The sequence below is a fragment of the Rutidosis leptorrhynchoides genome, chromosome 9 (genome assembly GCF_046630445.1).
Source record: "Rutidosis leptorrhynchoides isolate AG116_Rl617_1_P2 chromosome 9, CSIRO_AGI_Rlap_v1, whole genome shotgun sequence".
In the NCBI taxonomy this organism is placed as follows: domain Eukaryota; kingdom Viridiplantae; phylum Streptophyta; class Magnoliopsida; order Asterales; family Asteraceae; genus Rutidosis; species Rutidosis leptorrhynchoides.
This window is the reverse complement of record NC_092341.1, coordinates 324,914,491-324,927,331: the sequence shown is the minus strand read 5'-3', so window position 1 is coordinate 324,927,331 and position 12,841 is coordinate 324,914,491.

The window sequence follows — 12,841 nt, the reverse complement described above, 5'->3', positions numbered from 1 at the left end:
ATGTGAATGAGATATCGAGTCTCAATGTTGTGTGTTTGATGCAAAGATATGGAAATCTAGTGGAATGCATCTTGTCCCACATATGAGTGGAGATAGACTTATGAGAGGATAAGCCTATGACTTTTAATGATTCAACTGAAATACTAATTAATGTTGAATACTAATTAAGAGTAGACTTCCTAGTCCATTCCTAAAAGTGACAAGTAAGAGGATAAGTCTATGGCTTTTAATGTTTCAACTGAAATAACCATGCGTGGTTAATCAGTAGCCACGATGCGGTGAATCACCTATGTGAAAGAGAAGTGGAGTCGCTTCGAAGGGTATTGTTGGGGCACAATATTTGATAAGCTCTCGCAGAATCAGGCGAATGTTCATGACCATAACAAACATAACTATGAGGACTTGACTTTGTCAGGGAGAGTCTTGTGTGAAGCGTATTGTCGCCTACACAAACGGAAGACGAGTTCAAAGACATCGTCGTCTACTCAGAGCCAGTAGACTAAGTGCGTTTCATAAGCGAAGGTTCAAAGGGGTAACACCTACCTATCGTATGCAAGATTCAACTGCTGAAATTTAATCGGAAGATTGTTGTTTCTGAGAGCGATCTCCATTCATGTGGGGGATTGTTGGAAATTTTGGATAAAATAAATGGTTTTTACCAAACTTTGGACACATATTAATATATGATAACGTAATACATATTAGTAGCTATTTAGTGGATTTTGTAGTCTTTGACGAGGACTTTAAAACGAGCTACAGTGTGTCCAAAACGGATAGAATGTGAATGAGATATGGAGTCTCAATGTTGTGTGTTTGATGCAAAAATATGGAAATCTAGTGGAATGCATCTTGTCCCACATAGGAGTGGAGATAGACTTATGAGAGGTATATAAGTTCTTATCTCCAAACCTATGTCAAGACCTTATGCCATATTTTACTCTAGCACATACTCTCGCGCAGGGGGGGTGCAAAAACTTGGGATTTCCTGTGATCCAATGGGCGTGCCCGCACGAATGCAGCTCCGAAAATTCTGGCCCGTGCGAGGCTTGTTTTACAATACGATTTATTTTTGGTCCATACAGTTGTAGTTGGATCATGATTGTCTAACTTGGTGATTAGTTGTTAGAGACCCACAAGTGATTGATTAGATGCCCACTCACTTGTTGGAATGGTTGGTCATGATATAATATATATTATTAAGCTGGAATGATTACCCACTCACTTGTTGGAATGATTAAGCTGCAACTTTTCTGTAAATAAATAGTGCCTCAATTTGCAGAAACAAGACACACAACAAAAAACCTGCAACTACACAGTATACGAATCTGTTCCATCTCAGTTTCACGCATCCGACTCTTTTTCAGGCAAGTGTTATAAGTCTGGCAGTACACTGCTTCGAACCGGTGTACCCGGGGAATAGACGACGAATCTGTTTAAGGGAATTGTGTGAAACACAAGCCCGGTTCATCCTTTCAATTCGGTTTGATCGTTTTTACGTTTCAGCTTATTGTTATGTTTACAATTATATTGCAATGCATTTATATGTTCTCAGTTTCGTATATACCTATTTTATAACAATCTTAAACAGACTCTGTTCATGAAAACTATTTAGTCCGTACGAAACTGAACCTAATTCGTGTATGTATATAAGTTTAATTCGATTAACATCTGGTCGTACTACTGTTTGATACGGGTAAAAACATGTTCTGAATAAATTAGATTTCTTCATGCGGCTCTAGATCACTTTATAATCTATGTTTTGCCACATCGATAATTCATATATAACTGTTGGTATATGCTGTTATCTTAAACTGGAATTATAAACTTGCAAATTATATATGCACATATTTTCTACTGTTTTCTAACCTTCATAAATTCGGTATGCAAAACACGTTTATAATCGGGTCATATGAATGCGACAGCATGATCTTTATTAAAGTATTTGTTGAGTCCCCAAAATAATTAAGGATTTAATTATGACAAAACAGAATTTATGTACACTAAAATGTTATGTGCAGCCAGCACAAGTTTGTTGTGTATAGACAGCAAATATTGATGTGTCGAGTGTTTCGGTATGCTGCCTAGTCTACCAGCACAAGGGAGAGAGTATTCTTCGAATCAGCGCAAGACGAATACCCAGTATTTCAAGAATATCAAGTGAATCGATATGAGAAGAACCAGTAGGTTAGCAGCATACAACACAAGACAGCCATGCTCCATTACAAGCATGGTGGTTTCCTGAGTGGTCTACATCAAGTGTACTATTCAACAGAAGTCAAAGACAAAGTTGAACAGAAAAGGACATGCATCGGTGGCGGACAAGTAACCTTACAAGACCACGTGGAAATGCAGAAGTTTAACGCATGTGCAGACATGTGTTATACTTTATCAATGCCTAGGGAACACAACATTCTATTTGTTTAAACAAATAGTGGTGCTAAACCGAATTGGGGTGTTCCTGCAAATAGCTACTAAAGAGGAAAGAGGAGAGCACGCTCTCTGATGTAATTGTCCCCACAAGGACAGACATCCTATGTACCAGTGGACAATGGATCAATTACACGAATAATAGGACTAGTATAAATTGATGTATCAACTATTGTAACAACTAGTGGTGTGGGTCTTATTATTTAGAGTCCAAAACATGTAATAGCTTTAAGTTAACCTCATAGCTATAATCTAGGTAATCTGTATCAACCAACTATCATTTCGCCAAGGATAGTTGTAATTCTTTGTGTTTTTATCAATAAAGAATAAACTGTTGAAAACTTACCTATGACTCTATTTAATTTACAAGCTTGAATACTAATCGTATTTAACTGTCAAGTCATTTGAAAGAAATTATATTCACCCCCCACCCTCCCTCTACAATACTCCTGTTGTTTATCAATGGACCAACAACTGGTATCAGAGCTTCAGTCTTGATAATTTAATATCTTGGATCTGAATTCTCACATGGCTGCATATTCAAATACAGCTTACCTTGAAAATGGTTCATCCAATAGACCACCTAAATTTGATGAAGATGAGTATGAAACTTGGAAAGCAAGATTCATGCTTCACCTTGAGTCTATTGACCCACTCATGCCTGGCATTGCCATAGATGGTCCTTTTGTCCCAACTGAAACTCTTGATAGTGTTCCAGCTACAGCTAACACTCTTGCAATTCCTAGCAGAGAAGTTGTTCTCACTCCCTCTAGATGGGATGCTGAGGATAAATGCCGTGTTGGACTTGACCCTAAAATCAGAACCTTGTAAGCTATAACTTTATCTAACCCCTTGTTCAAACTGATTAAGGGAAAGTTGAATGCTAAGCTTATGTTGGACTATCTAGATGTCACTTATGAAGGTATGGGTGAGGTAAGGCAGAACAGAATGATTGCTTTGAAAAGAGAATATGAAATGTTCTTTGCTTACAAGAGTGAAACCCTTAAGCAAACCTTCATTAGGTTTAAATCCCTAATTGCTGACCTGAATACTTTGAATGTCACATATACTGAATTTGAACAAGTAAACAAATTTATTGACTCACTGCCTGCTAAATGGAAACCTGTTACTAACCCATTAAGAACTACTCAGACCTTAAAGAACTTTAACATGTCTTCTCTCTATAGTTCACTGTGGAACCATGAGAAGGCAGAAGCTAAATTTGAACTTAACTTGAAAGAAAACTTTAGGTCTGCACCCACCACTTCAAAATCTTCTAAGACAGATGATACTGCTCTTATTGCTGCTGCTAAAAAGAAAGTTCAAAAGGATTTACTAGTTCAAAAGTTGATGGCAGAAGAAGAGTCAGCTAAAGATGATGTGGATAGTGGTACTGGGTCTGAAGAAAGCAGTGATGATGAAAGTGATGTAGAAGGGTTTGCTGGCTAGGCAGTTCAAAAGGTTCAATCGTAATAGAACCAGCAAATCATTCAAAGGGAGTAAGAAACCGAGTGCTAGGTTTAGCAGCAAATCAGTCAAGGGTCCTAAATCTGAGTGTTACAACTGTGGAAAGGTTGGACATTTTGCAGCTGAATGCATGTCCAGAAAATCTTCTATCTCACATGCTAACTCTTTCTCAAAAGCTGATAAGTACAAGAACAAGTACAAAGCTACGAAATCTCAGATGAAGGAAAGTGTAAAGGCTGATAAGAAGGGTAAGAAACCAGAAAAGGTTCTAGTTGCTGAGCATCATGATTGGGATGAAACCAGCTCATCTTTATCTTCTGATAGTGATACTGATGATGATGGTGCTGGTTATGCTTCTGGTAAAAAGCTGTGTTTAATGGCCAAGGAGGTCGAGGAGTCTGATGAGGGTGATAATGGTAGTACATTTATGGCTGATATGAGGAAAGCTGACCTAAAGAGACACTCACCTCAATGGAAATTTGAAATGCTGTATAAGGTGGATAACTTTCGAACTTATAATGATGATGAAAAATCTGAAATGTTTGACTACCTAAGAATTGACTTATGTAGAGGCAGTAAACGTGAAGAAGTTTTGAAAACTGATAACAAATCTTTAAATGAGAAACTTAAAAGCAAACTGATGAAATTAAAATCTTGAAAGATGATATTTCCAAACTTGAAAAACAAAATTTTGCTTTAAAATATCTTCACGTTGAGGCAGCAGAAGTCAAGAACCAGCTGGATAACCTTAAAAAGGTTATCGCTTCATGGTGTACATCTGCTCAACGCACAGCTAAGTGTGTTAACGAGTAGGTGCCTGCCCAAGTTGAAGCTTTCTTTGCTGGTGACTATGATGCTGCTGCTGTTATTGCAGAAGTTACTTTCATGGACCCAATTCTTGAAATTGATCCTGAAGCTGTCTTACCAAACACTTTTGCCAAGATAGTTGAGGGTAAAAAGGTCTTGACAAATAAGTTTGTCAGTCCTATTGTGTCCCCACCACCTGCCATGAAAGAGATCTTGGAGGATGAAGTTAGATCAAGAGAAGCCAGTACCTCAATTGATGAGACTACTGACCCCCCAAGCATCTACTACATGACTCCAAAAGAAAGACGTATTAAAAGGGAAATCACGGAAAATAATCAAAGGAAAATTAAACCCACTGATTCCCCTTCGAGTTCCACTTATGCTAAGCCAGCTGGTGACCAACTTACTGGTCATCCAGTAGCTGCAGACAAGCCAGTCAAACGAAATTCTGGCAAGTCCAAGGCAGCAGTTAAAATTCATACTGGTCAATCAACTTCAGCAGATAAGTCAGTAACATCCCACACTGGCTCGTCAAATGATAAAGGCAAAGCTATATGCTATGACTATGGTACTGGTTCCAAGTCAAGAGCTGCCCGTAAGGGAAAAGCTAAAGTGGACTCGGATGCTGAGCTGTCTATCACTGAGATAATGACTGTTAAGCTTGACCAGCTAATTGAGGCAGTATCCAAAAGTCGACCTGATCTTACTGCCCCTGTTAAGTCTGTGTATGATCAGCCACCTAGGCCAAAAGTGAGAAAGTGCTACAAGTGTGGCAGCAGAAATCACCTGGCCAACCAGTGTACTCAAACCCAGAACCCCACTGCTACTGCTTCTTCGAGCAAACCAGTAGAAAGGAAGAGATCATCAAAAATGACTCTTCTAGAACCCATCCTCAGATGGGTTCTCAAAAAGAACTAATCTCTTAGCTACTGTGCAGGGCATTCAAAACAAGCAAATCTGGTATCTCGACAGTGGATGTTCGAGACATATGACCGGATGTAAGTCCCTGCTGACGGACTATCAAGAAAAGGATGGTTCAGTTGTATCATATGGAGATAATTCGTTGGCTTACACAAAGGGTTTTGGTACTTTAACAAATGGGAATGTTACATTTACAAATGTAGCATATGTCGTTGGGCTTAAACATAATTTACTCAGCATAAGCCAACTGACAAGTAAAAGCAAGATAGTCCAATTTAGAAGGAAAATTGGCACTATTTTCGATAAGACAGGAAAGCCACTGCTGACAGCAAAAAGACATGAGAACATGTATCAAATTGACATAAACACAGCTGTCACAACAACTGATGCTTGTTTTTATTCAAAGGAAGCAGACAAACTCAAGTGGTTATGGCACAAGAGACTCTCACATCTCAACTTTAAAGATATTCACAAATTATCTAGTAAAATTTTGGTGTCTGGGCTACCCACAATGTCTTATGTAAAGGACAGATTGTGTCCTGGCTGTGAAAAAGGGAAACATCACCATGCCTTATTCAAATCAAAGCAGATTTCATCTGTTGAGAAACCATTTCACCTACTTCATATGGATCTTTTTGGTCCTGTCAATATAGCCAGCTGCAGTGGGAAGAAATATACACTGGTGAATGTTGATGAATATTCCAGATACACATGGGTATTCTTCTTGAAGCAAAATAGTGAAGCTGCTGATGAAATTATTAATTTTATCAAAAGAATGGAACTACTGAATGGGCAGCTGGTGAAGCAACTTAGAAGTGATCATGGTACAGAATTCAGAAATGCTACATTGGAAGAATTTTGTGCTGACAAAGATAGACAGGAAACGTACTACTGGTGGTTGCCAGTTACTGGGTGGTAGGCTAGTTAGCTGGACGAGCAAAAAGCAAAATACTATGTCCACATCTACTGCTGAGGCAGAATATGTTTCTTCTGGTAGTTGTACTGCTCAAGTTCTATGGATGCAAAGCCAGCTGAAGGACTATGGTGTTCATGTTACAAAAACTCCAATCTACTGTGACAATACTAGTGCCATTGCTATTACCAACAATCCTATGATGCACTCAAGAACTAAGCACATTGACGTTCGATATCATTTCATAAGGGATCATGTCCAAAAAGGATGTGACGACCCGGAGATTTCCGATTAAATTTAAACTTAATCTTCATATGATTTCGACATGATAAGCAAAGTCTATCTAATCGAATCTCAAAGATTCTGAACTGTTGTTATACATTCAATTAACCTTTGGTTATTCCCGACGATTCACGAACAATTATTTGTAAATAAATATGTACAGGTGTATACATATATAAATGTAATTAAATATAATAATTGGAAATGATAGAATGTAATCATTTGAATTAAGAATTATTATTATTATTATATAACATTTATTTAATAACATGTAATGTTAATATCTAATATAATAAATTTAATTATAAGTTAAACTATAATTGTTATAGTAATATTATTATTACTTTCAATATTAACATCTATATTAGTGTTATTAATATTATTATGAAAATGGATATGAATATAAATTGATATATCATTATTACTAATATTATTTTAATTAGTATTATTATCTGTATCATTAATAATATTATCATCATCATCATTAATATAGTTATCAACATTATTATAATAAAAATAATACAATTTAATATGATTATTAATATATATAACATATAAATATGAAATATGATATGTAAAAATTGTTATATTAAATTTTTATTATTAATATTATTATTATCATTAATAAAATTAATATTATTATAATTAGTAGTAGTATTATTAGTATTATGGATAATAATATTACTGCCATTTTATAATTAATATCATTATCAATATCTAATATTATTATTATTAGTGTTATTATAATATTTATTAGAAAAAAATACATTTCATTATTAATAATAGGATTGATATCATTTTTTATCATTATTACTAGTATTAAGATTATATATTATCATTTTTATTATTAGTAAAAATCATTATTTCTATTATAGTTACCATTATAATAAATAATATAATTTACTTTTGTTATCATTAATAATATTATTATTATCATCTTTATAATTACTCTTATTATTTTGATATGTTTATTATTATTATTATTATTATTATTATTATTATTATTATTATTATTATTATTATTATTATTATTATTATTATTATTATTATTATTATTATTATTATTATTATTATTATTATTATTATTATTATTAGTGTAGTATTCTTATTAGTATTAATAATATTAATAGTTTTTATTAATAGATTTATATTATAAATTGGAATTACTGAATTTAATATACCAGACATAAACAAAATTATGTTTCACATCACTTTTTTTTTTTTTTTTTTGTAATCTTGTTTGATTTTCTTTTCTGATCGAGATCCTGGTACAAATTTGGTTCCACGTTCCCATCAACTTTTATAAATTTTTTTGGTTGTTATCTCCAATCTGTTACGCGTCTATATCAGTGACGAATCATTCATTGTATATATATCTGTAATTAAGGTCGAATTAAAACAGAAAAATAGAAATAAACTGAGTTATCTCTGTTCTTGTTACTTTTTGGCCATAATTCAAATTCGATTCAATTTTCAAAAACTAAAAATGCAGTTATGATAGGAATCCTCTACTGAAACTTACTGCAAAGTTTCATAATCCAATTTTTGTTATTCATCTCGAATTTCGGAGTCAAAGTTTTGGTTTGTAAAAAGTCAACTTTTGTTCTATGATCGAATTCGTGTTATTCGTTTCAATTCAAGTTAAATTGACAATTTATAAAGTTTTTAGACGTGATTTGGAACATAAATTGTGTTGAAAGTTTTACCTAAAACGTTCTCAAAGTAACAATCAATTTGTTTTTTTGTTCTTCACAGCGTCGAACAGCATTCTGCTGTGTTTTTTTATATATTTTTTTATTTTGATTAATCAGAAACACAACTATATATATCATTGGTTGTTTATGAGTCTTAAACAAAAATTAAATTCGTTGTTTTGATTCAAAAGAATCCCTGGTCGACTTATAAGTGAAGGAGAAGGAGAGGGACAAAAAAACTAAAATGGGTTAAATAAAATCGAGGGAATTATAAATCAGAAAAACAGTTAACAGAGAAATGGTTAGGGAGGGTGTTGGATTAACGAGAGGTCTCGGGTTCGATCCTTGCTTGGTGCATTTTTTTTTAAAAAAGAGCTTCTAAGGTAGTTTTTCTTATCAAATTTATTATTATTACTCTTATTGTTATTATTATTATTATTATTATCATTAGTATTATGTTAAGTATTATTATAGTTAGTATTATTATTGTTACGAAATTTACATTAAATTCATGGTATGATGATTTTGCTTGCAAATCAAAAGTTTAACGATAATAAACGACATGATATAATTATAGTTTCAAGTATGAAAATATATATAAAAAGCACTATGAAGTTTTTAAAAATATGATTAACGACATGACAATATTCATGATTATGGCTATACTTATTATATATAAACTATGGATATGAATATCAAGTTAATATGTTTCTTTCATGGATGTAAGTCATGTATAATCGATTTCGGATTAAACTTTAAGATTTTGGTTATCAATTATATATAATAAGGTATTATTATTAAAGTTACTCTTATTAGTAGTAAAATTGATATTAGTATAGTTATTATTATTATCAGTATTATTATTACTATCATTATTACTAAAAGTATTATTATTTGTAAAAATAGCATTTTCATTAAAATTAGTATTATCATTAAAATTAACATTTGTAAAAATTATCACTCTTATTGAAATTATCAGTATTATTATTATCATTATTATTAACATTATTACTATCATGACCATAATTACTATCACTAAAAAGTAATTACTAATACTATTATTATAGAAATACAAACTCTTTAATTATTATTAATATAACTTTTATCAAATAAATATTAGTTACATAAAAACATATTTAATATACATAACATAACTATAGTATTATGTTTATAATAAATATTAATTATTCATCTAAGGTATATATAAAATTAACTATACTTAATTAATAAATAAAACCTATAAACTATTAAATATAATATATATATATATATATATATATATATATATATATATATATATATATATATATATATATATATATATATATATATATAAATATTTGTTCAATTTCAAGAATATGTATTAATATATATATGAATGATATAGGTTCGTGAATCCGAGGTCAACCCTGCATTGTTCAGTATCGTCATATGTATTTTTACTACAAAATACAGTATTGTGAGTTTCATTTGCTCCCTTTTTAAATGCTTTTGCAATATATATTTTTGGGACTGAGAATACATGCACTACTTTTATAAATGTTTTACAAAATAGACACAAGTAATCGAAACTACATTATATGGTTGAATGATCGAAGCCGAATATGCCCCGTTTACTTGGTAACCTAAGAATTAGTAAACCAGTCTACTAATTGACGCGAATCCTAATGATAGATCTATTGGGCTCAACAAACCCCATCCGTTGTAGCGGATGCTTTAGTACTTCGATGTTGTTTTATCATGTTCGATGGATTTCCCAGAATGATTGGGGATATTCTTATATGCATCTTGTTAATGTCGGTTACCAGGTGTTCAATCCATATGAATGATTTTTGTCTCTATGCATGGGACATATATTTATGAGAAATGGAAATGAAATTCTTGTAGTCTATTAAAATGATGGAAATGAATTTTTATGATAAACTAATGAACTCACCAACCTTTTGGTTGACACTTGAAAGCATGTTTATTCTCAGGTGATAAAGAAATCTTCCGCTGTGCATTTGCTCATTTTAAAGATATTACTTGGAGTCTTTCATGGCATATTTTGAAGAACGTTGCATTCGAGTCATTGAGTTCATCAAAGATTATTATTAAATCAATTTATAGTTGGATAGTGGATATTATGAAATGGTATGCATGCCTGTCAATTTTTGATGTAAAGAAAGTTTGTCTTTTAAAAACGAATGCAATGTTTGTAAAATGTATCATATAGAGGTCAAATACCTCGCGATGTAATCAACTATTGTGAATCATTTATAATGTATATGAACAGGTCCTTTCAGTTGGTATCAGAGCTGGTTTAAGCTATGTCGTCGGCTTAATCGTAGAGGGGGTTCTCACGGTGTTACCTGTGACGAAGCATTGGCTCTTACTCCTCGCGGTCCGAATATGGTTGGCTTTGCCGAGAGGCAGGGCCGTAAAATCAGTGTCTGAGGTACACTCAGTGGTCACCAGTCGATTAGCTGGGAAGGCACTGGGTGGGACGTGTGGTGTCCCCAACTATATGAAAGTTGGTATCAGAGCGGTGGTCTTAGCGAACCAGGTCTTGCATTAGTGTGTCTAAATGATAGTTGTTTAGATGCATTAGTGGGTCTGGACTTCGACCGTGTCTGCATGTCAAAAGTTTTGCTTATCATTTAGTGTCAAAAATTATTTGCTTATCATCCTTAAAGTCTAGATACGTCTTACTGCCTCTATTGCATAGACAATGTATAGATAAATTCATATTTTAGCGTATCTGTTAGTGTTACCTTTGCCTGACAGTTTCCGTAGATTCCTTCGTAACTTAAGAGATTTTAGTATTATATATGCATATGTAAACTATGTATTGCAGGGTACTAATCTACATTCTATAATCTATTTCTTATAGAAAAATCAATTCTCTAATCATACGAGATAGATCCCTCAACCAGTTCGAATTCCTCGAATTCCGATAGCTATTCCGATATGGATTTTCACACGAGCTCCGGCCGCAGTATAATCGGAATGGATCAACTAATTAGTCATCTTCAGATCTGGATGAATTGGGAATGAGTTCGTAGTCGACTTAATCAATGGAAACGAGAAGAAGGCGATCCTTTCCATCAATCAAATCCACCTCTTGGCGAAAAACCTGAAACACTTATCGGCTAACCTGTTCGAAACACCATTTTCTCTCTCATTCCCAGAGCATCTCGCCACGACTATATCATAACTCAGATTCTAAACCGTATTCATCTGCTGGTTCCGACCGACAATCATCCGGAATAATAGAAGAAGTCAACAAACTTCGCGCTCGAGTAATCAATTTGGAAAACGTGGTGCAAAACCTACCAGCTTTAACAACAGCACCGGCAACACCACTACCACCAACAACCCAAGTTTCAACATCACACACCTTAACATCTCATTCTGTACCTCGAGAATAATCATCAATCTGCGAATTGTTCTACATCATTTATCTTCGTTTGACATGGCGATTATGTAATCTCTAATGTTTTAGAGATTATATATTCTTGTTCTAACGGTAAATCAAATGAGTTTAATATCATATTGACTCATTAAATCCATGATTACATCTGTATATATATATATATATATATATATATATATATATATATATATATATATATATATATATATATATATATATATATATATATTTTCATAAAGATTGTAATTAAAAATTCTTTCGTACAAACTGTTAATGGTGAAAATATTTTAACGGGTAGGTAATACCCGAGGTATATTTAGATTTCACATTAATAAGTTACACTGTACATTCTTCCAATCTGATTCAACAGTCATTTACTATTCTACTTACATTCACAGATATACGTATCCGTTCACCGCAGAATAACCAGTTTCATTCAATTTCATCTTTGGATTTTGACCTATCAGAATCCAACAAGTGGCATAATGAAGAAAACATTGAACAAAATAAAATTTGTTAGAAACAAACAAATTAACTATGAGAAATTTTGTTAAGAATCCACGCTAACAAAATCCTAGCTAACTGTTCCTAGCTAACTGATTACATTTTATTTATCGCAGTTTATTTATCGCAATTTAATTATCGCAATTTTATTTATCATCATTTAATTTTTGTTATTTACTTTACGCACTTTATTTATCGTCATTTAATTTCTGTTATTTATTTTACGCACTTTAAATATCAGGACACGTATACAAGGTTTTGACATATCATATCGACGCATCTATATATATTATTTGGAATAACCATAGACACTCTATATGTAGTAATGATCGAGTTAGGTATACAGGGTTGAGGTTGATTCTATAATAAAATATATACTTTAAGTTGCGATCGAGTCTGAGACGTATACGG